We start from the raw sequence: 27,254 nt of genomic DNA, 5'->3' as shown, positions 1-27,254 counted from the left end.
AGGAATAGTGGAGGCCAAGGCCTTGCCACCAGGAACCTCTGCTCAGAAAGCTGAACTGATTGCACTGACAAGAGCACTGGAATTGTCACACAGAAAAAAAGTGAATGTGTATATCGACTCAAGGTAAGCTTTCCTAATTTTGCAATCACATGGTTCCATCTAAAAGAAAATAGAACTGTAAACCTCCAATGAAAAGAAAAAGAGTAAGCATGTTATTGAACAGCAATTGGGGTCCAGCTGCCCACTGCCACCCTCTAGGTAAAATTCCAGAGGCAAAGGTTTGGTAATAAAGGAAAGGAGTCTTTATTCAGAAGCTTCACAATTTTAGAATAATATTTTTTCACATGCATTAGTCACTTAAGCCTATTCGATTAAGGCTAAACTCTTATCACCTTAGTTCTCCTATCATTCCCCTGTTAGTTTTTAATTATCTTATTTCTATAGGGTTAGCTTATACACTAAAACAACATAAGATACAAAAGCTACACAACCGGAAGAATGGCCGGCTTGTGCCTCAGCTTGACACCCAAAGAACAATAACCCTGCAACATTTTGCTAGACCTGCCCAATTATAGGCTGTACCCAGAGTTCCTTCCTATCCAAAATACCATCAGTCAGGAAATGCAGGCAGCTGCAGCATGATCACCCAGACATCCTTGAAGAAGAAGAGAGTCTGAGAGCCAGAGCCAGCCAGCACCCACCCAAGACCCCAAGAGTGCTTCTTTATTTCAAATCTTCTCCTCCATAATTCCATGCACTCTGGGGGCATGCAGCTTCTGAGTCAATCCTGTCCTAGGTTACTTATCATTGCCTTGGGTAATCTCCTCATCTGGCCTCTCCCTACTCCTTCCTGGTGATTTGATCAGCTCTCTCTGTATCAAGCATGCAGCAAAAAAATTAAAATTATTAAAAGCAGCTCAGGTACCTTTACAGATGGCATTTATGCAGTACCCTGGGCATCAGAAAGAGGACGCTGAAGTGACTAGAGGAAACAATCTGGCTGATGGAGCAGTGAAAGAGGCTGCTAACGGAATGTTCATAATGCCTTTGGTACTTGTTCTAGACTTGTCTCAATTCAACACTGAATATTTGACTACAGACTTAGAGAAAGCTGCTAAGATCTGGGGTTTTGATGAAGAAGGTGCTGATACTGGATGGAGAAAGAATAAGAAAGGAGTTATACTGCTTCCTGAACATTTAGTAGAGCCAGTCATGAAGCATTTGAATAAGTCCACTCATTATGGAAGGGACTCACTAACCACATATATTGAACTGTGGCTCACAAGTCCTGGGATTTCTAAAGCCATAGAAAAGTAATTGCCAGAAGAACAACCCAAGGAGAGATCCCATCAAAAGAAAGAAGGGTGGGGATGGCTGGGGTGGAGGGAAGTATGTGTGTGGGGAGAATGGAGACAACTGTACTTGAACAACAAATTAAAAAGCTTTAAAAAAAGAAAGAAGGGAAACAATGCAAAGGACAGTGCCCACTTGAGGACTGGCAAGTAGACTTTACCCAGATGCCAAGGGTCTGAGAGTAGAAATATTTGCTGGTCTTTGTTGACACATTTCAGGATGGATAGAAGCTTGTTCTACTAGAACTAAGAAATCTTCAGCAGTAGTAAAAGACTTACTGAAAAAAATAATTCCTTACTTTGGCCTACCTGGCAGCATCCCAAACAATAATGAACCTGTTTTGTTTTAGAAACTACACAAAAGGTTAGTAAATTTTTAGAAATCAAGTGAAGATTCTACCACAGCACAAAGACCTCAGGCCTCTGGGAAGGTAGAGAAGATGAATCACACCTTGAAGAAAATATAGCCAAGCTGGGCCAAGAAACTCATCTCCATTGGAATCATGGTTTATCTCTTGCCCTGCTCAGGATAAGTGTGGCTCCTCGAAGAGGGATTCAGTTGAGTCCTTATGAAACTGCATGGGTGACCATTTCAGGCAATGATTGGGGTGGGAGATATGTATGTAGATCAAGAAGAGAAGGTAAAGAAAATGTACAACATTTAAGTCAGACCTTAGCTGTCATGAATGACCTTGCTTGTATTAGAGACCTCTTCCCCACAGCTTCGCTACATTCATTTGAGCCTGCAAGACATGTTACTCAAGACTTGGATGACAGCACCTCCAGAAATCCAACTAGGGTAGTGGACTGGACCTTAGAACATATTCATTACCACCCAGACCATGGTGAAGTAGGCAGGAATAAAACCTTGGATCCATCACACCAGAGTAAAGAGAGCACCAAAGGAAAAATGGACTGCCGAACCTCAAGACGACCTGAAATTCATCTTTCAAAAACAAGGACTTATATTCTTTTCATTACTTTTTCTTTAACTCCATATTATAAAGAACTTCCTTTTAAATGAAATAAAAATCTTTGGGTATATTTAGCAAAAAAAAGTTCTAAACATCTCTCGCCAGGGTCCAGCCTCAGCAGGGTTCAGGGTCCCTGAAGGATGGACGGCCCAGGTGACAAATAATGAGTCAGACACCCAGTTGGATGCCGGAGAACAGCCAGTCTCTGTTGGTCTGACCGAACTCATAGAATTTGATTTAGGCTTTATTTTTATAGAGATTGTTATGTAACATTACAGGAACAGGTGCATGGCGTGATCAGCCAAGCAGAAAAAAACAATACAGAGGTAACCAGGAAAAGTACAAGAATTTCCGTAGTTTCAGTTATGTTAAACAGAAGTTGTTTTGACCAAGAGAACCATTAATCAGACAATTTGAAATAGTTCTATGTACAGAGTTTGAATGTCTTATTGTTTGTTAAAGTTCTTAGAATTTGACATGGGGCAAAAGGGTACATTAGACCAAGCAGAGGTTAGGAAATTCAGTACAAGGCCTTTGTGATGTCTAACTTAGCTATCTATCTTTCTGTCTAAAACGTTTCTGTATGTACTATGGACTCTGACTCTTTAGTAATTGTTTCTATGTGCTTAGTTTGTAGTAGCTAACCAGCTTCTCCTGTTTCTTTGCCTGTCTACTTCTAATTAATACATATCCCTGTCCAAGGTAGAGGACGGGCTGTTACTCCATCAACTTTTAGACATTCAGGGGCTACTTCATTAGGGGGGACTTTGTTCTCTGGCCAAGAAATTTTTTTTTAAATATATTTTATTGATTATACCATTACAGTTGTTCTATTCCCCCCCTTCTTTCCCCTCCACCCGCACACTCCCTCCCCCACCATTCTCCCCCCCTTAGTTTATAACCACGTGTCTCAAGTTCTTTAGGTTCTATATTTCCCCCACTATTCTCACCCTCCCCCCTATCTATTTTCTACCTACCATCTATGCTATTTTCTGTGCCTTCTCCCCCCTTCTCCTCCTCCCACCCCCCTGTTTCTAACCCTCCATGTGTTCTTCATTTCTATGGTTCCACTCCTGATCTAGCTGTCCTCTTGGTTTGCTTTTGTTTTAGGTGTGGTTGTTAATAACTGTGTGTTTGCTGTCCTTTCACTGTTCATATTTTTCATCTTCTTTTTCTTATATAAGTCCCTTTAGCATTTCATATAATAAGGGCTTGGTGATGATGAACTCCTTGAACTTGACCTTATCTGAGAAGCACTTTATCTGTCCTTCCATTCTAAATGAAAGTTTTGCTGGATAAAGCAATCTTGGCTGTAGGTCTTTGGATTTCATGACTTGGAATACTTCTTTCCAGCCCCTTCTTGCCTGTAAGGTCTCTTTTGAGAAATCCGCTGACAGTCTGATGGGTACTCCTTTGTAGGTGACTGTCCCCTTATCCCTTGCTGCTTCTAGGATTCTCTCCTTCATTTTAGTCTTGGCTAATGTAATTATGATGTGCCTTGGTGTGTTCCTTCTTGGGTCCAACTTCTTTGGCACTCTCTGAGCTTCCTGGATTTCCTGGAAGTCTATTTCCTTTGCCAGACTGGGGAAGTTCTCTTTTATTATTTGTTCAAATACATTTTCCACTCGTGGCTGTTTCCTTCCCCCTTCTGGTACCCCTATAATCCGGATGTTGGAACGTTTAAAGATGTCCTGGAGGTTCCTAAGCCTCTCCTCATTTTTTTGAATTCTCATTTCTTCATTCCTTTCTGGTCGTTTGTTTCGTTCTTCCTTCTGGTCCATTCCATTGATTTGAGTCCCAGTTTCCTTTCCATCACTATTGGTTTCCTGGACATCTCCCTTCATTTCAATTAGTTTAGCCTTCATATGTTTCTCTAATTTGTGACTGTACTCTACCAATTCTGTGAGCATCCTGATAAATAGTGTTTTAAATTGGGCTTCTGAGAGCCTGGCAATCTGTTGGTCGCTTAGAGTTATTGGCTCTGGGACTTTGAGTTCTTCTTGAGGCATCCTTTGGGCTATTTGTGCCTGTTAAGTAGCAGGAACGGAGCCCTAGGTTTTCACCAGAGCAGGGCAACTCAGTCACTGGGTTGTGACATCGTATGTGGGGGCAGGGTCCAAGAGGGACAATGGCTTCTCTCCAGCGCCCGCCGCCACAGTCGCCACTGCCGCGACCCCCACCAGCACCGCAGCCACCACCATCACCAGGGCCACGCGCCCCGCTCCTCGGCACGCGGGTGTGCCACCGCTGTCAGCCCTCCACCACTGGGTTTGCCCCCTGGGGCCTGTGTGGTCCGTCTCACTGCGCGAGAGTGTGCGACCTTGGTCAGTCTGTTCCGCACCCCGACTATTTCTGGGCTGCCTGCGCTCCTAGATCTGCCCTGGCTGACCCAGCTCTGCTGCTGGTTCTGCCTCTTACCGTCCTCGTTGAATGGTTCGTAGCTGTCGGACTTCCGTATAATTCGGTTTTCTGGCTTCTGGATGTGTGGTAGTTCACCAAAACTTTTGTTGTATCCAAACTTGGTTGTGGGAGAAGGCACAGTGTTTCCACCTATGCCTCCATCTTGGCGGAAGTCCCCAAGAAATTATTTTGTATAACTTCATTGGAATTATGCGGATCATTGGACCTGAAATGCAGGTGTCTAAAGATCCTACCACCTATTAATCGCAAAGACAAACAGCAAGGGAGAGATAGACAGGAAATCCAAGGGACAGCAAGGGAGAGATAGACAGGAAATCCTCTGCTGTGCAGATGCATCTCATCCGTCCCAACTGTGTCAAGGGACAGCTGTTGGTCCGCTCCTGACAATCTCTGACTTTTGTCTTGCAGTAGGAACCTATGTTAAACTTTCACTTCATGTCTCATAGGTGTTTGTACTCCCATGAAAACCTTTCAAAACTATACTTTGTTTGAGCATATCAATAAGAAAATAATCTACTCCAATATTTGTAATTGGGGACTTGTGGTAACTCTAAAGAACAGGGAAATATTTTCCTTAAAAATCACTAATGTAGCCCCAGCTAGAAGTGTGCAACTTTGGTCAATTGTACTAAAAACTATTTTGTGATTTCAGCAAATGTTAAAATAAATTGCACCACCACCACTAACATATCCTACGCCTGTGCTCACATGTATTGCCTGCAGAATGGTTTCTAATGCCAAAGGACTGTACATCCCTATGCTCCAGCAAACAGTTCCAAGGGGCAATGCTCTCTGGGAAAACTGACGGTGTTTATACCACAGAAGCACCACCCTACCCCAGCTGAAGGGAACTCTCTCTTGCCCCTGATTGTAATGCTAATTGTCACCTTTTTAGCCCCACTAAATATGTGTCTTTGTCTATATTTGTAATGCCAGCAATAGTAACCTTTTTAAATATAAAAATAAGTAAATTAGCCTATGCTATAGCAAGAGCTTTAAATGCCACCTCATAAGCCATTAGTGGCATTACTCAAGAACTAGGACAAGTTTAAAAAGCAATATTAAAGAATCATGCAGCTACAGACCACCTTCTTTTAAGACATAATCATGAATGTGAAAAACTTAAAGGATTTTGCTGTTACAACCTGACTAATAATTTACAGCTCATACAGCAAGTTAAAAAGTAGTATCCAGTATAAAACAAAGAAAGAAATTATTTAACATCAATTTGTCTAAAGTAAACTCCTGGTTACCTAGTATTATAGTCTTAAACAGGCATTTGTTGTTTTTATTCTTTTCATTTTTTTCAGTATCATAGCATGTTGTTATACACAATGTGCCCCCTTACGTGAATCTGCAATTAAATGTCTTCCCAAGCCCCCTACCAGATGGTCTAATGTTCAACAGCAAAATAAGTACTTCTATATAAAACTAATCTCATAAAAATAAAATAGTTTAGACTAACAGTAGGGGAAATGATGGGGGAACTCCAAACTTGAAAATTTTAGTTTTACATAATAACTAATAAGCTTAGTAACCAATACATGTAAAAAGCTATTGTTACAGGAACTGAAGGTATGACTCACTCTGACTCCAGGAGACTACAAGCAGTTCCACCTTTGTGCCTCAGGAGGACTGCAAGCAATTCAAGATGGAATCTGAGCCATTGTACTCCAGGGCGAGATGACCACTGGCCAGGACACAGTTAAAGATCATTGCCCAGGACACAGATAAAGAATCACTGGTCAGCAGATGACAGAATGCTACAGCTTTATCTAATTAACCTTTTCCCTGAATTCCAAACCCCTTACCTACACTTTTCTTCTCTTTATAAAAAAGGTCAATTTAAAATGAAATTTCAGATGGTTTGTTAGGGTACCAACCCAACATCTTCTCAGATCTCCAGCCATCTGAATAAAGCACCCATAAAGATTCAATCCCTGTCTCCACTTATAGGTTCTGGTAGTGACAGGCAGCAGAAATGCCGGCATTTCCCGTTTCAACAAGACATGTGTACTGATAGGCTTAAATAGCGTTAGTTACTCTGATCGATTCTCGGCCTTTTGGCTAAAATCAAGTGTAGTATCTCTTCTTATCAGTTTAATAGCATTAGTTACTCTGTAATAAGAAGCCAAAATTAGATAAATCTGCGTTCAATAATTAATGTTTTAATATTTTATTTTATTTGGAAATGATCTAGATATTCAATGAACATCCATCATTTAACTAAGTATAACTTTAAGGTTTCAAGTTTCAAAAAAATTTAAAAACTATTTTTAAGTAGACATACCATAAAATGTAATTATTGCTGAAAAGCTCATCAACTTTTATTTTATAGCTATTTAATTTACTTGTTCTTTTTTTTAAAGATTTTATTTATTTATCTTTTAGAGGGGAAGGGAAGGAGAGAAGGAGAGAAGTATCAATGTATGGTTGCCTCTCGTGAGTCCCCTGCTGGGAACTGGCCTGCAACCCAGGCATGTGCCTTGACTGGGAATCAAACCTCGATCATGTGGTTTCCAGGCCCACACTCAATCCACTGAGCTATACCAGCCAGGGCTTAATTTACTTGTTCTTAACAATTATATTTAAATTACTCATAAAAATTTGAGACATTGAACAGCTAACCATCATCATAAGGTTTTTTTTACTAACAAATTCTGTATTAGGGATAATATGAACTTACTTAACTAGTGAACCCAGATAAAATGGAAGTTGTACATGTTGATTTATTAAATTTTGATAACTCTGAAGATGTTCCCTTTTTAATTAAACCAATAAACCTAAACTAGATTTTATTTACCAAAGTCAATCCCAGATTATATGAACTTGAAAAACATTTAGGTTCGTTTCTATAGTTTTAAGAGTTTTCAAGCCCTGGCTCATGTAGCTCAATGGATTGAGCACAGGCCTGCGAACCACATGACTGCGGTTCAATTCTGAGTCAGGGCACATGCCTGGGTTGCAGGCCAGTTCTGAGTGGGGGACACACGAGAGGCAACCATACATTGATATTTCTCTCCTTTTCTCCTTCCCTTCCCCTCTAAAGATAAATAAATAAAATCTTTAAAAAAAAGAGTTTTCAGAGTGCTTAATTTACATAAGTGCTAGTTATTCTTTAAGCCAATCAAATAGAGCTCTGTATAAATTAATTTTGGCAATACCTTCCAGAGGTAGAAAAATCACACATCTATAATATGTATATGAGATACATAAACATACAGACAGATGCAAGCAGAGAACTTACAAGCTTTCCTTCAAAATTTTTATCAGTGAGATAGATATGTTACCTCATGCAAAATTCATTAGTTTGTAAAACAATAGTTGGCTCCAAATTCTTTTTCATGCAGATGGCATAAGTTAAGGGTACTAGTTCAAATGGCTAAATATGGCCCTGGGTTTCTAGAGAAGACCAGGTAGAACATTTACATCTCAAAGGCACAGAGAAAGAATGTTTCTCCAAGGTCTTTTGTTTTCTAACTCCAGATCTTTTATAATATCTACAAGTTGTTCGAGATGAATAGTGGAGGTTTGGAGACTAGTGAAAAGAATATATGGGCTTTGAATTGCTTCTAGGGCTGCATTTCTGTTTTTGTCAAGACTCAATTTGTAAGACAAGCCAGTTATTTTTAATTCCTCAAAATATTGGGTTGCAATCTGAATGATATAAAGAGGCTGATCCAACTGCATTATTTTCAATTTGCTTCTTTACATCAGGGAGATTTCCAACTAAGATGGAAATGAAAAGATTCCTATATTAAAAGAGAAGGCTGAAAAAATAAGTTCTTTCCCTGGCTGGTGTGGCTCAGTAAATCAAGCACCAGCCTGTGAACTGAAAGGTTTCCAGTTCAATTCCTATCAGGGCACATGCCTGGGTTTCAGGCCAGGACCCCGGTCGGGGGCATTGTGAGAAGCAACTGATGTCTCACACACTGATATTTTTCTTCCTTTCTTTTTCCCTCTGTTCCCCATTCTCTAAAAGTAAATAAATAAAATCTTTTTAAAAACAGTTCTTATCACACTTGAATATCAGCTTCCAATATGGCCAACTTCAGACAAGAGAGCTATTTAAAACAAACAAACAAAAAAAGGTTTTTTCAAATATCTTTCTAGGTTTCAACTGGAACAAACAGTAAATATTTCTAACGGTATTGAACAACTTTTTTCTTTTTTAAAAAATATCTAAAACACCTTTAATTGAAGAAGTATTATTAACATAAAGATGGAATTTTTTTTAAAAACAGCATTACGATAAAATAACAGTAGCCTTTCTAGCCGTGATGACCTCCCTAGGACAACACACCTCTCACTAAGGATCTTCACCCCTCTCCAGAAGATAAGAGGAAACACAAGAAGAAGCGCCTGGTGCAGTTCCCATGCCATGGGTGTGAAATGCCCAGGATGCTTTAAAATCACCATTGCTGTCAGTGATGCACAAACAGTAGTTTCATGTGTTGCCCGGTCCACTGTCCTCTGTCAGTTTACAGGAGGAAAGAGCAAGGCTGACAGAGGATGCTCCTTCAGAAGGAAGCAGCACTAAAGTACCTGAATCAAGGTGAATGGGGAACCATCCCAATAAACACATTTTGGATTAAAAAAAGAAGATAAAATAACAGCATTATAATTCTATAATAATATAACAACATTAATAATGTTCTACTGTAGATATTAGCAACTGTTTCTCTTTGTTTTGTAATAATTGGAAGCAATTTTTAAAAACAAAATCGAATAAATTTTCATTAATAAATGTCACGAGGCAGTACAGTTTTACCTGTTTTTATGACCAGACCTTAATAGCTGTTTCAGGAGCAATCTTGAGAAAACTCACACCATTTTCTCTCCACAAGAAAAGACTCCACCCTCTTTCACCAGCTTTATTAAATTTAGGCTTATTCAGATTCTTTGTTTCTTAACTTGGAGCCAGTCTTTTTTTTTTTTTTTTTTTACCCTGTGATCTTTATTCCATGAAAATCTTTTTTAAAGATTATTTATTTATTGATATATTTGTAGAGAAAGGGGAAAGGGAGAAAGAGATGGAGAGAAACATCATTGTGTGGTTGTCTCTCACGCACCCACTACTGTGGACCTGGCCCACAACCCAGGCATGTGCCCTGACTAGGAATCGAACCAGTGACCCTTGGGTTCACAGGCCAGTACTCAATCTACTGAGCCATACCAGTCAGGGCTAAAATCTGGTCTTATTTTCAGGTTTCACAAGGCTAGAGTCCAGAGCTGTATGTTACCACTTGGATCCTACTGTGCATGCCTTAAACTTTTGCCTGGTTACTGGTTTCTACTACACATGCACTTACCTCCCCCTGTGCCATTTTGGCTTTTACTAGTCATTTACCCAGCAGAGGAATTTCCCCTTTATTGTTTAGTCTTGCCCCCCATGGTCTGGGAGAGTGGGCCAGTTGTCCCTGGGAAGGCTGGAAAGCCCATCCTTTTTCCAGAGAGATGTCAACCACCTTGGGTAGAATCTAGCTATCCTTTGGTGTGTCTAAAGCTGTAACTTCCAGACTCAATCAGGCCCAGCCACTCTGTTATGGGAAGAATGCAGGCGGAACACTGGAGGAAGCGAAGTGGTTCCTTTATTTATGCATGCATGGACCCAGAGGAGGCAATCTCCAAATTCTGGGCCCCAATCAGCGGGGAGCAATTGCTTATATAGGGTGAGGGGTGGTCTGTCACTTAGACCGTTACTTCTGGTGGGAAAGCAAGGAGCAGCTTACAGAAGTGAAATGTTATCTCCAGCACACAGAGACATGATGTTGTCTCTAGCGCACAAATGTTATCTCTAGCAATTGTTATCTCTGGTGCAGGGACAAGCAAGAAACAAAGGGAAAAAAGTCATTCCCTGGGTGCTGTGCTATGTTTTAAAATAACTGCCAATTCCTCTAGCTCCCTTCTCTTTTGTTAACTTCTAGCTGCCTGTGGTAACACTGTGTCTCTGTGGTCAAAAGACCCTGAGGCTTTATTTCTAAGATTATGTGATGCTGATCAGAACCTTGTTATCCTGAGGGCATAATGACTAAAGGAGTGGTCATGCGAAGGGGTGCTGGATGAGGCTAATTTGAATCAAAAAGAAAGAGAGGAGAAACACTCATATTAAAGAAATGAAGTTTCTCCGTGGGTATATTACTCTAATCAGATCTTACAAAAATGTTTTTATTCTCTGTACAATTACTATCCTATGTAAAGCTTCACGGGTTCGATTCCAAGTCAGGGCATATGCCTGGGTTGTGGGCCAGGTCCACAGTAGGGGTCATGTGAGAGGCAACCACACATTGATGTTTCTCTCCCTTCTCCTCTATCTAAAAATAAATAAATGAAATCATTTTTAAAAAGACCAAAGAGATTGTTTAGTTTGAAAAAGAGCCTGGTCTCTCTCAAGCCCAAGGTAATATAAGCAAAGCTTAACAAATGCCCATCTCAGTAGCACACATTAGTTTGCCCATTAGTTTGCTCATTTGTTCACTCACTCTCCCTGGCAGCTGTGCAGGCCCAGCAGCCTTGCAGGCCCAAGTGCAGCACAGATCGAAGTCCAAGCACACTCTTCTCAGTGAATGTGCAGATGGAAAATTGAGACAGAGAAGTTCTGCATCTCTGGGCCCTGGTCCTTCTAGGCTTGGTAAGGACAAGTGCGGGCTTATGGCCACTGAACACCTAGGAGTGGTCCTTAGTTTTTGTCCCAATAAGTTTTACCACTATACCTCACCCTCCTTTGCATGGTTTCCCAAAATGCTTTTGGAGTGACTGTGTATAAGAACCCTATTTCCACCAGCAGTAATAGCTTTAGTCAAACTAGAGATAACATCTAGGCTTTTGTTGTATCTCAGCTGTGGGCCCAGAAAATCGGTGAAAACAGAAGAGACAATGCTATGGCTGACATGAGGACCAGAAGCACTGATCAACTACCCCCCTACCCTACCACCAACAAATTAGTAGAGAGCACAACCCTGACAAGGACCTTAACTTCCTTAGTCACACAATTAATGGATTTTCCCTTATATAACCCATCCCCTGGAAGCCACTGGGGAGGCAAGTCTTTGAGTATTAGCTCACCTGTTCTTGGGCATGAGCCACTTCCTAAAAATAAACCCCTAGTTTCTTTGCTGCAGACTCCTGATTGTGTCTTATTGGGCTTTGGTGAGTGCACGCAAATGGACCCTTTTAGTACAGTAATGATTTTGGTGCCTAACGCGGGGTGGCCTTTTGCCTGTCAATTTATGAAGCCCTGGCCCAGGGTTTGCCACCAGGCCCCCACCTAGCAGCTGCTGAGACCTGTTATCTTGAAGGCAGAGGCTAGATGGCAGTCCATGAGCGGGTCCCCCCACCTATGATGCTTTTGTTTGCTGCATAAGAAAGGAAAAATTGAAAAAGGCCTAGTTTTGGAATTTACCCTGATTTTAGAAATTGAAGATGTTTTATGGTAAGGTTTCATAGGTGATGACCCCAGGAAAACCACCCTCTTGTAAGGCTCTGGAAAACCTGAATGGGAACAGAGAGGAAAATGGTACTAGAGAAATCTTTGTCTTCTCTTGTCTCCTTCTGCTGGAAACTGGACTGGAACCAAGAGAGAGAAATCTTGTTTGTCAGTCTGCTTGAGGCTGTAACTTGTTACCTACTGAGTGTCTCATCTTCTGGGAAGGGAGCCAGCTCTGACCACATTTCAGCAAACCTCAAAGGAGTGAGCAGCAGAAGCTCTTCCCAGTCTAACTCGAAGCAGCTGCTTATCTCATATCGACCAGGCAGAGCAAACCTCCTGTTTGTCCCCCTGAGGGAATAATACTCAGGGTTCAAGATACAGCAGGAAATGTGGACCACCCAACCCCTCCTACTGTCTTGTCTATTGTGTCTGACTTGTTGCCAGCTGAACTTTAGAAAGATATAAGGATTGCTGAATTTCTAGATCTTGTAACTACTTGTTTCCTATCTGTTCTTTTGTGTGAACTGTCTAATTCTAGGACATATTTAATATTGCTCAAGCTGAAAATACATAATTATTTTGACCTATAAAGACATTAGTAATATGGGCAATTCTATCTTCTATACCCCAGTGTAGCTCTCTGGGCTGTATCTTATAGAACTGGGTACTTTTAGCTATGAACCTATGAAAGAAGAAAATGAGGCTAATAAAACAGACAGTAGCAAAATTGGGACAAAAGTTTTAGTATAGAACTACCAAATGCTATATAGGGCCAAATTGACCCCTTGTTGGCCCCTTAAAGGGGGGGGGCTATTTAAATAGGGCCTATTTAAGATCTTTTAAATCTTAAGATTTAAGGGCCTCAAACAAGTCTGTTCTATTTATCCCGGTGTGGAGAAATTTAAAAGACTGGAAGGAAGAGATTACAATGAGAAACCTGACCAGCAACTGCTTGGGGGCATTAGTCAGGCTGATTAAAGCAAGTTAAAGATTAATAGCAGGGCTGGGGTCCCTTGTCTTGATGTTTTGCTAGGGAACCAAAGCCTTTTTTCTCAAGAATGAGAAAATGGTCAGGGTATAGAAAAGAGAATTTTCCAGGACTCCTTGACATGGAAATTCCAGATCTGTGATACAAAAAGTCACTAGTAAAGCCCTGACTCAGACTACAAGTAAATCAAATAATATGGAAAACTAGATTTTTATAATAAATTAATCTTAACTTGGTTATCTTTGATAAAATAGGGTGATTTTAGAGAAGAATTCTTTCCATCAAAAGTATAATGCCCGATAATGGATACTAGATCCTACTTTAGTTAATAGTCTTTAAAATCTTATTTTTTGTGTGTGGCCTGGGCTGGATCCTAAATTTTTCTGGTTAAAAATATTTAGCTAAAACCCTCTGAACTAGTGTTTTATTTCTCTTTCATCCATTGCCTTGGAATTATTGAGAACTAAAACTATTTTTCTTTCCCTAAGGCTTATAACTGTAGACCCCTGCTAGACCGCATAAATGTAAACTTCAGAGTAATCATCACAACAGCTCATGCTTAGATGCTTTTGGCGACTGCTATGCCTATGCCACACAGAGAGCTTGCCTGAGCTGGTGTCAGGACTTTCATTAGGGATGTTTGGACTTCTAGCCAGAGGGATCTGTTGAATTGTCATTGCTTTCCTTCATTCTGGCACAAATGAAGCTCTGAGCCTTTTATCCAGAGGTCTTCTCAAATGGCAGACTTAAGGACTGAGAGACTAACTGTGGTTTGCTCTGATTATTACTGACGATACAGGTATCCTGGCCTACTGCTTCTTCTACCATTGCTGTGGTTCCTACTTGTAAATTGAACACCCAGAATGCCCTCTCTGAGGCTCAGGGACCATCACAGAAGGGATGAATGTAAGAGGTAAGAGCCTGATAAGAGGGCCATGATGGGCAGACAAATCTGACTCCATCTTACAAGCTAATCCTCCCTCTAGATTAAGGCTGGACCCCCTTGCCCTATATTCCTCAAGATTGAGGAATAATCAAAAGAAAGAGGGGAATTGTAACCACGTAGAGATTTGAAGCCACTGGTGAATTGAGGCCTGGCTGTGACCTCACACTGCCCGAGCACAGGGAGCTACGAAAAGGAGTGGGCACTGCCCTCTGCTTTCTTCCTGCGGCACTCAGCACAGATAACAGCTGGAGCCTAAAGATCAAGTTTTCTGACATGTGGGAAAGCTATAGGCAAGAAGGACGATATCCCTGGACAGTGAGGGTACAAGGACCCCAGAAGGAGAGCTGGTCTGTGGCTACAGCCTGTCTACAAGCATATGGAAAGGGGCAGAGTGGCACACAAGCTGACACTGTGGAAGTCCAAGCTGCCATGTTTTGCAAGATGGCAAAATCTTTTCAGAAAAATAATGTCAGCCACTTCCCAACTGTCCTGTGGGAATCTCCAGGCATGAAGTCCCCTAGCCTTAGCTAAACTGAGCTATCCTGGGAATACACCATGCAGAGGTCAAAGGGCAGCTCAAAATAGTCTGTTTGGCAAATGGAGCTTGACTGGAAGCTGACTGGCCAGAGGAGCAGATTGTAGCTTGGGACTCTGAGCACACATTGTATAACCCTAGGGACTATGGGGTGTGTGGAGGGTTGCTGGAGCTAGAACCCAAGGCCAAGGTGGATCTGAGGTATTTATAGCTGCTCAGGCCTGCTGATGGTGAACTGCACCTCCTCAAGCCGGCTTCCAATTCTAGAAGTCTAGCTCTGAGATGACAGCTGATGGCTAGGCTTTGAAGAAGTATGCACAAACTACACTTTAAAAGAAAAACATCTCCCTAAAAGGCAGATGCTGCTCCTTAGGACACTTTTCACCTCAGGCAGTTTTCTGCTGAGATGCTGGATTCATGACCAAAAAAGGGTCAATATCAATTCTTAGATCAAAAAAGCCTATTCAGTGCCTTTCAGAGGGCTCGGATGACATGACCACCCTGGTTTGCCAAACTCCCGGCTGCTGGCATTATTGCAGCAGACTGCAAACTAGGAGCGTGCTCATACTGGTCAGGTCCCTCAGCAATGTGCAGGGAACTGGCACTGAGGGCTCTGATACCCTCACCACCAGTGCTCCTGATTTTAAGAGCCCTTTCTCACCCACTAGCCCAGACCCTGACTCCACTCAGGGCAGGGATGATGGACTCTGGGAGCCCACTCAGCTGGATAAATGGCAATCCTCCCCAAATGTCCTAACCAGTGGCCTGTCCCGATAGTTTCTGCCCACTGCAGCCTGCTTCTATTCACATATGCCTGGGAGGCATGGAGGGCAGCCCAGGAAGTTCTTTCCTATGTGACTTTACAAGAGGCCAAAGAAGTTGGGAAAATGTCCAACAGGCCACAGCAAAAACTGAAGGACTCCAGGGGCCTGTGAGTCAGCCCCCATTTCTCACTTGGGAAAGCTCTAGATGTTCTTCCTTAGACTGAATGAGATCTTCCCTGGACTAACATTGTTGCCAGGTCCAGGAGGGAAGCAGTTAGGCTACAGAGTCCCAGAAAAAGATGGAAGGATGAAGAGAGAGAAAACATACTTGTAATGGGTCCTTGCACATGGAGTAACACCACATGTATGTGTGTGCAGGGCTACTGTCATCACTCTCTGGGAGATGCCACCTACCTGGAGGAGCCCAGATAGCCAGGGAGGTTGGGTGGGTTAGCCAGGCAGTCTGTACAAAGGAAGCCCTGGTGGCCAGCCAGGCAAGCAGCTTTCCCGGAGGTGGGATGTTGTGTGTGCTGCCCTGCTGGACATGACTAATGCAGCCTGGCCAAAGGCCCAGTGCTGTGAGGAATTCTATAATTTGATCAAGTCCTGTCCTTTCACAGAGGAAAATTGACTTAAGCTAGAATTTGCTGGGAAGGAATCTGAGACAACATTTTATTAACAGTCCATGTCCAATGATTAGGCATGCCATGTTTTGGAGTCTTCACTCTTAGAGGAGCTGGACTTATTGGTGCTCTCCAACTCTGAGGATAAGTCCTTCATTTTCTTGGAGCCATCACATCTGCTTTCTCGGCTTCAGGTATCTGTTTCTTCGGCAAACAGGAGATGACATAGTGCTGCAGTTCCTGCAGGGTGGAGAGCTGCAGGGTCTCCAAGTCGACCTCAATCTCATCGGGGCTGAACACCTTGAGTGAGGGCTCCCTAAACCAGATGATGTATACTACATGGTGCAGCTCCTCACCTGGGAGCTTGCTGATGTCCAGGGAAAGCTGGCACTTCTCCTCGTAGGACATAGACTTGCACTTGTCCTCTACCTCTGATTTGTACACTGGAGGGGGCTGGCTCTTCATGGGCACTGGCCCCTTCTTGTTTATCTTACTGTTGCTACTGTGGTTTTCCTTGGTGTTTTGGGATGGAAACTTCTTGCCCTTACTTTTCTTACTTTCCTTTACTTCCTCTTTCTTTTCATCCTTTAATTTCCTTCTTGTCTTTCTCTGCTTCATTTTTCTTGGCCTGTGAGACAGTTGCAAGCTGCTCTTTTACAACTTGAAGTTGCTCCCGAAACTCCAACACTTCTGGGGCTACCTCCTTCTCGGCAGCATCACTTGAGCTGTCATCATTCTCTGAGGAACTGTCCCTGCTGTCACTGCTGAGGATGAAGTCACAAACTTGGTGGGGATTGGCTACACTGGGAAGGACACAGGCACCACAGGCTTCTTGGGCTCCTCTGGCATCTTGGCAGAGCACATCTTGTCTACATTCTAAAGCTTACCAGCCATGGCACCACCTCGTGGTCAGGAGGGTTTGTAGCAGTTAGAGAACATCAACCAGATCTTGGCACTAAATTTCTGAGCATAGTGATACTGACCAGCCTCCAGTTTAGACTTGATTGTGCTTGTGTCCATGGAATACTTAATGATGTCACAATGGTCATGCAGGCCCAGCACCTCCATAGCAATGGGCTTGAACTTGTACAAGGGCCAGGCATAGGCTGTGCAGATGCTTCCTGGAGAACATCTCTATGAGGATGCAACACTTGAGCTGCTCTGAGACCTTGCTGTTCTTGTCTGGTGCCTGGTACTGCTGTAAGTCAGACATGTGCTTCTTTGGGGGCTTCACAGGCCTGCTGATCTCCCCCTGGAGGCCTAGCTTTGTAGTCTTGGGCTCCCAGGGCAGCAAATTTGGCTTGTGAATGGTCTCCATGGTAGTGGGGGTGGTGGTACCCACTTCCCTTTTAACACCCATCTTTGTATTCACAGGCTATGGGGAAGCTGCAATGATGTGTGGATGGCTCTGCATGGACTGGAAGCTGGCATGGGTGGGAGCAGGGGGCACTGCTTGGGGAGTGTGTAGCAGCTGGAGAGGTACGATTGTCATGATAGGGCTCTGGACAGTGAGTTTTGAGTGTGGCCTGCACAGGGAGAAGGTTTTCCTGAGAGGTCTACACACACAGATAAGTCAATGTTTGTGTTTCCTACTGCAGAGATGCCATGTATTGCCGTCCTTGTTTCTTTCCTCCACACCCTCTTCCTTTTCCCTGGACTATCATGGTCTCCATTTCTTCTGTGAGCAGTTTGTTGATTTTTTTGCAAGATGAACTCTTCAGAGCTTCTGCCATTAAGACTATGTCATTTTCAGGCTTATTGTAGATGTAATAATTTGTAACATAGTGTTGAAGTGCTGGATACATTCCTGAGCATCCCAGTAATAGTTTTTTTCCAAGAGCTTCTTTACTGTTCCCATTTCCATAGGTGTTTTAATGAGGCTGAGCTTGACCACATCCACAGGCTGCTGGAAATGTCATGCAAACTGGTGTTTCCATAGTGTTTCGAGTACCACTTTGAGCAGATATTGCAGTTGGTTGGTCTGCTTGTTGAATTTGTTGGGGTTGGAAGTCTCCAAGGGTGGTGGTGAGTAGTGGGGAGATTGGTGCTTGACAGACCTAGGTAGGCCTAGGAGGAATGAAAAATCACCAGGTGGGAAAAATGTACCATGGGAAACTGTAGCCTATGAAAATACATGCTTGGGAAACTGCCTGTCGACCCTACCCAGGACAAACAGATGCCTAGCTAAGATTGAGGTCTGGGGTTGGTCTATCCAATGTAACAGGATGCAGCTTTAACTTGAGCCTGACATGAGGTATCAAGAACAATGGTCAGCAGAAATGGCACCAAGCAACCAGCTCTAGCCAATCAGACTCTGACATCCAAATCAGTTACCCTTCGCGGGAGTTTTGTGCGCGCTAAGAACAACCAAGCGAGTCTTGACCTACCTCGTTTGGCTCCACTTTCCCTATGACTCCCCACTAATAAACCCTGCTCCGTAGCTTGCTGCATCTGTCTGGTTTCTTGAGTGACTCTAGCCTAACAGTGCTGGCCCCATTGGCTTGCTAGGGTTGAGCCTGGACCCGCCATTGTAGACTTTTATATGGTTTCTAGCCCATCCTCCATTACCTTTCCTGCAGATTTCTTAATCTCGTCCCAGGTCCATTCTCACAGACAGGTTACTGATCCCATCACATTCTTCACCAGGTACTCCTAGTGCTTGGCCACCACCCCGCAGCAGCAGCTTCCTCTTCCTCTTGATATCCTTAGTTACGGGACTTCTGTTCAGTCGATGTTCAGGAAGTTCTAAATGATGGCTGTTCTGTAATTTAGTTGTGATTTTGATGCAGTTGTGGGAGGAAGTGAGCACAAGGTTTGCCTACTCTTCCATCTTGATGGGAAGTGTCTCCTTTTTGTTTTAAACTAAAGGTATACCTATCAAGTGACTCAAAACCAAAACCAATACACCTTTTATGGCTTCTCCATGGATACAAGAGGCATCTGCAAAAAGGGTACAAAAGATAATATCATTTTAAGACTTAGGGCTATGCCCAAAGATAACCAAAAGAGAGACTTAGATAATTCCTCTGATATCTGGCAATAGTCAGTAAGATGCTAGCTGCAAAATGGGATGCAACCCAAATTTCTGTCTGGTCCTATTTTCAGTGCCCCCAACCTGACAGTTGAGCCACCTGCACATGCAGAATTGAAAAACTCTGTGCCCTCTGGGGTAGGCAGAGAATCAAGCCAAGTTCTTAAAACATACAGTGAGATAACATGGAAAGCAGTAGCTGTCCCTGGGAAGGAAAGGATCAATAACCAATGGATACTCCCAAACCAAATTCTAACCAGAGTCACAACTCAAAGAACTAATTCTTAAAAATGTTTTCCTCATGCTACTCTGAAGTTTTTGTGAATAAAAAAGGGGTTCTGTGATAAATCTAATCAAAAGTGTAGTTACAGAGTGATCTGATCATGAATTTTTAACTGGGCAGGTCATTATGAATAGTCATGCCTCAAGCGTATACTTCCCTAACAAAAGTTTATCAGTGCCTTAAGCAAGCCCTGTCCATTGTTTTTGTGCATCTAGGTTAACACACCTTTTTCAGACCCCTGGGAAGTATCACAACCTCACGGTAGCACATAATGTTATTAATTATCCTGCAATCCACTCGGAGATTGGATTTTTCATGTAATCTTCCTTATGTGTTCTCCTTAATTCTAAATATATTAAAAGAAACTGCAAACCATCATTCTGGGAAGTGTTTTTCTCAGTCTCTTGAGATCTTGCTTCTAGGCCTGTCCTCTGTTTGGCTCAAATAAACTCTGATAAACCATTATAAAAACAGGTTTGGACATTCTTATGGTGACATTGAAAAGCAAAGGGCAATGTAAAATTCTCACCTTCCTTTCTCAAACAGACACTCAAAAGATCTGACCTTGGTAAGAATTCTTACCCTTAATTGACATTTGCCAGTTTTCCAGGATCCATCTGAAATGTATTGTCTAAGCAAAAAGTCCCAATCTTGTGATGTCCTTAAATTACTAACAGCAAACGAACTATGAATAAGATACGGGAAGCCCTGGCTGGTGTGACTTAGTTGGTTGGAAAATTGTGTAAACAGAAAGGTTGCAGGTTCAATCCCTATTTGGGGCTCATGCAGGAGGCAATTGATCAATGTTTCTCTCTCTCTCTCCCTTGCCCCTCCCCCCCCACTAAATATCTCTGGATATATCCCTGGGTGAGGAGTAAAAAAAGAAAAATATGATATTGGGAAAGGTAAAGGGGCAAAGTAGCAAGTTATTCACTCTCCAGTCAGTGAACCATTTCTGTAACTTTACATTGCGTATAGAACAATTTAGCTACTTAATTCATTCAGTCAATATTATTTACTGCCTTTCCTTTATGCGAAGGAAGAGAATAAAATTATGTTGATTATTTTACTTCCAGTGTTTATATTAAAATGATGATTCTTATAAACAACAAAAAACATTGCTAGTAATAATATCTTGCTCCTTTTCAAGCTATAAGATCTGGAATGGAATATAAACCTCCATTAGAGAACAGTGGTTGAAAAAGTTCATTGCCCAAGGAAACAACTAAAATAAAAAATAAAGAGGAATTTACTCCTGATTTTGTCAGGAGTACCTAGCATTGCTGGAGAAATTAAACTCACCCTGCCTCTTACTGAGGCAGGATAGTGAGAAGCTAGGAAAATTCCTTGGCAAGTGGAATAGGGAAACTGAGACAGACAGCTGAGCACAATGGCTGAGGAATTTCAGCCAGATACAAAAGTTCACCTCCCTAGAGATAACATGTAGGCCTCAGTTGTGTTTTAGCTCCAGGCCCAGAAAAACTGCAAAACCAGGTAGGCAATGCCAGTACCAGCTGCAATAACTAATAACCCCCTGCCCTGACACTAACCAATCAGTGGAGACCATGACCCTGAAAGGACACACCTGGAGAACTGATGCATTGTCCGCTGACCCCTCCCCTGAGACTTCCCCTAAGATTCCCACTTGCAAGAAAGAAAGAAAAGCCTCAAGACTAAGGACCCAGCATGCACACATTCTCCCTCTGGGGAGCAGCCCACCCCATTCCCTTTACTTTCTTCTTCCTCTCCCCAGCCCCAACTTCTTTCTTTATAGGTACTGGTCTCCTGAGCTCTAAGGCCAATGGGAAGCTGGCAGCTTGCCCCAGGCTGATCCCCTAAGCCCATCCCCAAGCCCCCTTTTCTCTGACTTCCAGGTGAGCTAAGGCAGCCCCACCTAGGCTCTCCTGTTGCTTCTTCTAAGCTAATTCCTTCTCACCAACCTCTGCAGGCCCATTATCTCCCTTGAGGGTGTATTAATAAAACTCTTACTCATACACCTTAGTTCACTGATCTATAATTCTTTTTTTTTAGATTTTATTTATTTATTTACCTTTAGAGGGGAAGGAGAGGGGGAGAGAAACATCAATGTATGGTTGCCTTTTGTGCGTCCCCTGCTGGGAGATGGCCTGCAGGGAACTGGCCTGCAACCCAGGCATGTGCCCTGACTGGGAATCAAACCGTGATCGTGTGGTTCACAGGCCTGTGCTCAATCTACTGAGCTACACCAGCCAGGGTTGTAATTCCTTTTTAAAAAAGATTTTATTTACTTTTAGAGAGGGGGGAAGGGAAGGAGAAAGAAAGGGAGAGAAATATTGATGTGTGAGAGAAACATCCATCAGTTGCCTCTCACATTCCCAGCTAGAGACCTGGCCTGCAACCCATGCATGTGCCCTGACTGGGAATTGATCCAGGAACCTTTTGATTTCCAGGATGACTTACTCACTGAGCCATACCAGTCAGTGCTGTTTTTTTATAAATAGCCTGATGTTCTGTATGTTTCCACATTGAATGTAGGGCCCCAAAACTTTTGCAAGAGACTTCCGCCAAGATGGAGGCATAGGTGGAAACACTGTGCCTTCTCCCACAACCAAGTTTGGATACAACAAAAGTTTTGGTGAACTACCACACATCTAGAAGCCAGAAAACCGAATTATACGGAAGTCCGACAGCTACGAACCGTTCAACAAGGACGGTAAGAGGCAGAACCAGCAGCAGAGCTGGGTCAGCCAGGGCAGATCTAGGAGCGAAGGCAGCCCAGAAATAGTCGGGGTGCGGAACAGACTGACCAAGGTCGCACACTCTCGCGCAGTGAGACGGACCACACAGGCCCCAGGGGGCAAACCCAGTGGTGGAGGGCTGACAGCGGTGGCACACCTGCGTGCCGAGGAGCGGGGCGCGTGGCCCTGGTGATGGTGGTGGCTGCGGTGCTGGTGGGGGTCGCGGCGGCGGCGACTGCGGCGGCGGGCGCTGGAGAGAAGCCATTGTCCCTCTTTGACCCCGCCCCCACATACGACGTCACAACCCAGTGACTGAGTTGCCCTGCTCTGGTGAAAACCTAGGGCTCTGTTCCTGCTACTTAACAGGCACAAATAGCCCAAAGGATGGCTCAAGAAGAACTCAAAGTCCCAGAGCCAATAACTCTAAGCGACCAACAGATTGCCAGGCTCTCAGAAGCCCAATTTAAAACACTATTTATCAGGATGCTCACAGAATTGGTAGAGTACAGTCACAAATTAGAGAAACATATGAAGGCTAAACTAATTGAAATGAAGGGAGATGTCCAGGAAACCAATAGTGATGGAAAGGAAACTGGGACTCAAATCAATGGAATGGACCAGAAGGAAGAACAAAACATCCCACCAGAAAGGAATGAAGAAATGAGAATTCAAAAAAATGAGGAGAGGCTTAGGAACCTCCAGGACATCTTTAAACGTTCCAACATCCGGATTATAGGGGTACCAGAAGGGGGAAAGAAACAGCCACGAGTGGAAAACTTATTTGAACAAATAATAAAGGAGAACTTCCCCAGTCTGGCAAAGGAAATAGACTTCCAGGAAATCCAGGAAGCTCAGAGAGTCCCAAAGAAGTTGGACCCAAGAAGGAACACACCAAGGCACATCATAATTACATTAGCCAAGACTAAAATGAAGGAGAGAATCCTAGAAGCAGCAAGGGATAAGGGGACAGTCACCTACAAAGGAGTACCCATCAGACTGTCAGCGGATTTCTCAAAAGAGACCTTACAGGCAAGAAGGGGCTGGAAAGAAGTATTCCAAGTCATGAAATCCAAAGACCTACAGCCAAGATTGCTTTATCCAGCAAAACTTTCATTTAGAATGGAAGGACAGATAAAGTGCTTCTCAGATAAGGTCAAGTTCAAGGAGTTCATCATCACCAAGCCCTTATTATATGAAATGCTAAAGGGACTTATATAAGAAAGAGATGATGAAAAATATTAACAGTGAAAGGACAGCAAACACACAGTTATTAACAACCACACCTAAAACAAAAGCAAACCAAGAGGACAGCTAGATCAGGAGTGGAACCATAGAAATGAAGAACACATGGAGGGTTAGAAACAGGGAGGTGGGAGGAGGAGAAGGGGGGAGAAGGCACAGAAAATAGCACAGATGGTAGGTAGAAAATAGATAGGGGGAGGGTGAGAATAGTGGGGGAAATATAGAACCTAAAGAACTTGAGACACGTGGTTATAAACTAAGGGGGGGAGAAGGGTGGGGGAGGGAGTGTGCGGGTGGAGGGGAAAGAAGGGGGGAATAGAACAACTGTAATGGTATAATCAATAAAATATATTAAAAAAAAAAACTTTTGCAAGAGATGTACTCCCAAAGAACAAACCCACTTCCACCACTGTCAGATACACTATATATTCTGGATTGAGAATTGTTATTTTGTAATTTGCTTATGGGCAGAAAGACTTACTTCAGGGAATGTAGCTGTTGGCCTCCTTCCTGTCTCCTGACATACTCAGGGTTGACTGCGCTGGCCACATCTTTGCTTTTAGTTTCCAGAGGAAATATGTGCATTTTTTTAAAAGAAACTAGCCAGAAAAGATAAAACCCCAGAGGGAGTTTCCTCAAGACTTACCAATAAGCTTTGTAAGGCCTCTGATTAGCCAAGTAGTACAAGTTTTGTCCGTGACTTTGAGGATTTGTATGTCCCTCAGGGCTATTTCCTTTGCTCCACCATTTCTGACACATGAACAATTTTCTCCTGTGTAGTTTTAATAGTAGCATGTTAACTCTTCTGAGTACTTCTTTTTCCTTTTGTTAAATTCTTGGGTGACATTACTACTAGTCTTGTGTTTTTCCTTCTGTGCCTTTCCTTGAAAAGTGAATGATTTCCCTCTTGCTCTGGGTTTTTCTGGTTACAATAAGAGATGATGGCTTTTGTCCTGGCTCAGTGGATTCAGTGCTGGCTTGTGAACCCAAAATTTGCTGGTTCAATTCCCAGTTGGGGCACGTGCCTGGGTTGTGGGCCAGGTTTCTAGTTGGGGGCATGTGAGAGGCAACCAATCAATGTATCGCTTGCATATTCATGTTTCTCTCCCTTTCTCCTTTCCTTCCCTTCTCTCTAAAAATAAATAAATAAAATCTTTAAAAATATATGATGGCTTTCAAGTCTCCTTTTCCTGGTCCTAGGCCATTACAACCCTACTTTTGGGGAAGGAGGTATTATTACCGGAAGCTCAGTTCTTCTCACCACTACAGTAAAGAATTACAGATAAGCCCTGACTGCTGTGGCTCAGTGGACTGAGCACTGGCCTGCAAAGCAAAGGGTCATTGGTTTGATTCCCAGTCAGGGCACATGCCTGGGTTGTGGGCCAGGTCCCCAGTGCACGAGAGGAAACCACACATTGATGGTTCTCTCCCCTTCTCCTTCTATTACTCTCTCTAAAAATAAATGAATATAATCTTAAAAAAAAACACAAAAATTAGAGAACACCAATCTGTCCAGCAATGTACTGTGTCATAATCACCCAGAGGGCCAGGAGATAAAGGAGAAGTTGCCCTAACCAGAGCAGGCAGCCTATTCTCCTCCTCTGGATTTGAACCCTTTCCTAAATTGCTGTGTGTGGGATTTTGAAGCCATTGTCACATGCACTTAGAAGACTAAATATTAAGAAAAAGTTTACCTAGAGGACTTCCGGCCAAGATGGAGGCGTAGGTGGAAACACTGTGGCCCTTTCCACAACTAAATTTAAAGACAGCAAAGTTTTAGAAACGAAAACACAGAAAAAACAGTGAAAATTGAACTGTATGGAGGTCCGACAACAACAAACCACCCAGCCAGACTGCATCACAACCCAGTGACTCGGTCGCCCGGCCCTGGCAAACACCTAAGGCTCTGCCCCTCATACATAACAGGTGCGAACAGACCAAACATTATGACTCAAGAACAGCTCAAATCCCCAGAGCCTACAATTCTAAGTGACCAAGAAATAGCCAACCTTTCAGATGCACAGTTCAAAACACTGGTGATCAGGATGCTCACAGAATTGGTTGATTTTAGCCACAAATTAGAGGAACATATGAGGCTAAACTGATTGAAATGAAGGGAAATGCAGAGGAAACCAATAGTGATGGAAAGGAAACTGGGACTCATATCAAGGGAGTGGACCAGAAGGAAGAAAGAAACAACCAAACAGAAAAGAAGGAAGAAACAAGATTTCAAAAAAATGAGGACAGGCTTAGGAACCTCCAGGACATCTTTAAACATTCCAACATCCGAATTACAGGGGTACCAGAAGGGGAAGAGGAACAGCCACGAGTAGAAAAATTATTTGAACAAATAATAAAGGGGAACTTCCCCAGTCTGGCAAAGGCAATAGACTTCCAGGAAATCCAGGAAGCTCAGAGAGTCCCAAACAAGCTGAATCCAAGAAGGAACACACCAAGGCACATCATCATTACATTAGCCAAGATGAAAATGAAGGAGAGAATTCTAGAAGCAGCAAGAGATAAGGGGGACAGTCACCTACAAAGGAGTGCCCATCACACTGTCAGTGGATTTCTCAAAAGAGACCTTCCAGGCAAGAAGGGGCTGGAAAGAAGTATTCCAAGTCATGAAATTCAAAGACCTACAACCAAGATTGCTCTATCCAGCAAAGCTTTCATTTAGAATGGAAGGACAGATAAAGCACTTCTCAGATAAGGTCAAATTCAAGGAGTTCATCATCACCAAGCCCGTATTAGATGAAATGTTAAAGGGACTTATTTAAGAAAAAGAAGATAAAAAATATGAACCGTGAAAGGGCAGCAAACTCACAGTTATTAACAACCATACCTAAAATAAAAGTAAACTAAGAGGACAGCTAGATTGGGAGCAGAACCACAGAAATGGAGATCACATGGAGGGTTACCAACAGGGGAGTGGGAGGAGGAGAAGGGGGGAGAAGGTACAGAGAATGAGTAGCATAGACAGTAGGTAGAAAATAGACAGTGGGAGGGAAGGAATACTATGGGACATATAGAATCTAAAGAACTTGTGACACATGGACATGAAAGAAAGGGGGGAAATGGTGGGGGAGGGGTGTGCAGGGTGGAGGGGAGTGAAGGGGGGGAATGGGACAAGTGTAATGGCATAATCAATCAAATATATTTTTAAAAAGTTTACCTAAAGAATACATGTCAATATCATCTCTCATGTGGACCTTCTCCATCCCCCCCAATAGAAAAAAAGAGTCAATCTGCATGATAAATATCCTTCTAGTTTTCTTCCCAGCCAAAAGATGATGTCTAGCCCCCAAATAAGCCTTTATTTCCTTTTTTAATAGTTCCCTTGCCCCACCCTTTGTTTCACTTATAAATGGATTCAAACATTCCATAAACAGAGGAGGGTTGAGGTGGAAGGTGAGAAGAGGGAGGGGAGCCATGCAGGTTTATCCTCTCAGTTGAAAAGTCATCTTGGAGGAAATGCTGATCCTTCAAGTGTAGAAAGTACAGTTAGTAAACTTCATTTCTACTCTTTCATATTCATAATTATTCTAGAAATAGATGGATTTTAAAAATCTTTGCAAGCATTAAAAACATCTGACTCAGAGATCATCACACATAAAGGGAAGGGCCATGTAGAGACAGAGAGAGAATGGAGTGATGCAGCCACAAACCAAGGATCACTTGAAGGAATCCCCAGAAGCTAGCAGAGGCGAGGAACGGATTCTTCTCAGAGCCTCGAGGGAATATAGTTTTGCTAACACATTGATTTCTGACTTCTGATTTCCAGAAAGGTAAGAAAATAGACTACTGCTCTTTTGAGCCACCAAGTTTATGCTGATTTGTTATGGCAACCTTGGGAAGCTAATATAGATGGTGAGCAGCAAGATAGAAACTTCGCTCCCTAATGATACCTTGAAGTCTAACTACTTCTGGACTGTTAACAAAAGAGAGA

General features: G+C 42.8%; 3 pseudogenes; 2 read left to right on the top strand and 1 right to left on the bottom strand.

Annotated features, from left to right (window-relative positions):
• Nucleotides 1–933: 933 nt before the first annotated feature.
• Nucleotides 934–9,354, top strand: LOC119000647 (40S ribosomal protein S27-like; annotated as a pseudogene).
• Nucleotides 6,795–6,909, top strand: LOC119000658 (uncharacterized; annotated as a pseudogene).
• A 6,751-nt stretch (nt 9,355–16,105) lies between the features above and the next one.
• On the bottom strand, nt 16,106–26,526 carry LOC119000645 (bromodomain-containing protein 4-like; annotated as a pseudogene).
• Nucleotides 26,527–27,254: the final 728 nt, after the last annotated feature.

Source organism: Sturnira hondurensis, unplaced genomic scaffold (genome assembly GCF_014824575.4).
Source record: "Sturnira hondurensis isolate 20B ecotype Veracruz unplaced genomic scaffold, ASM1482457v3 Scaffold0016098, whole genome shotgun sequence".
Taxonomy (NCBI): domain Eukaryota; kingdom Metazoa; phylum Chordata; class Mammalia; order Chiroptera; family Phyllostomidae; genus Sturnira; species Sturnira hondurensis.
Note: the sequence above shows the minus strand (reverse complement) of the source record. Positions and strands in the feature narration are given on the sequence as shown.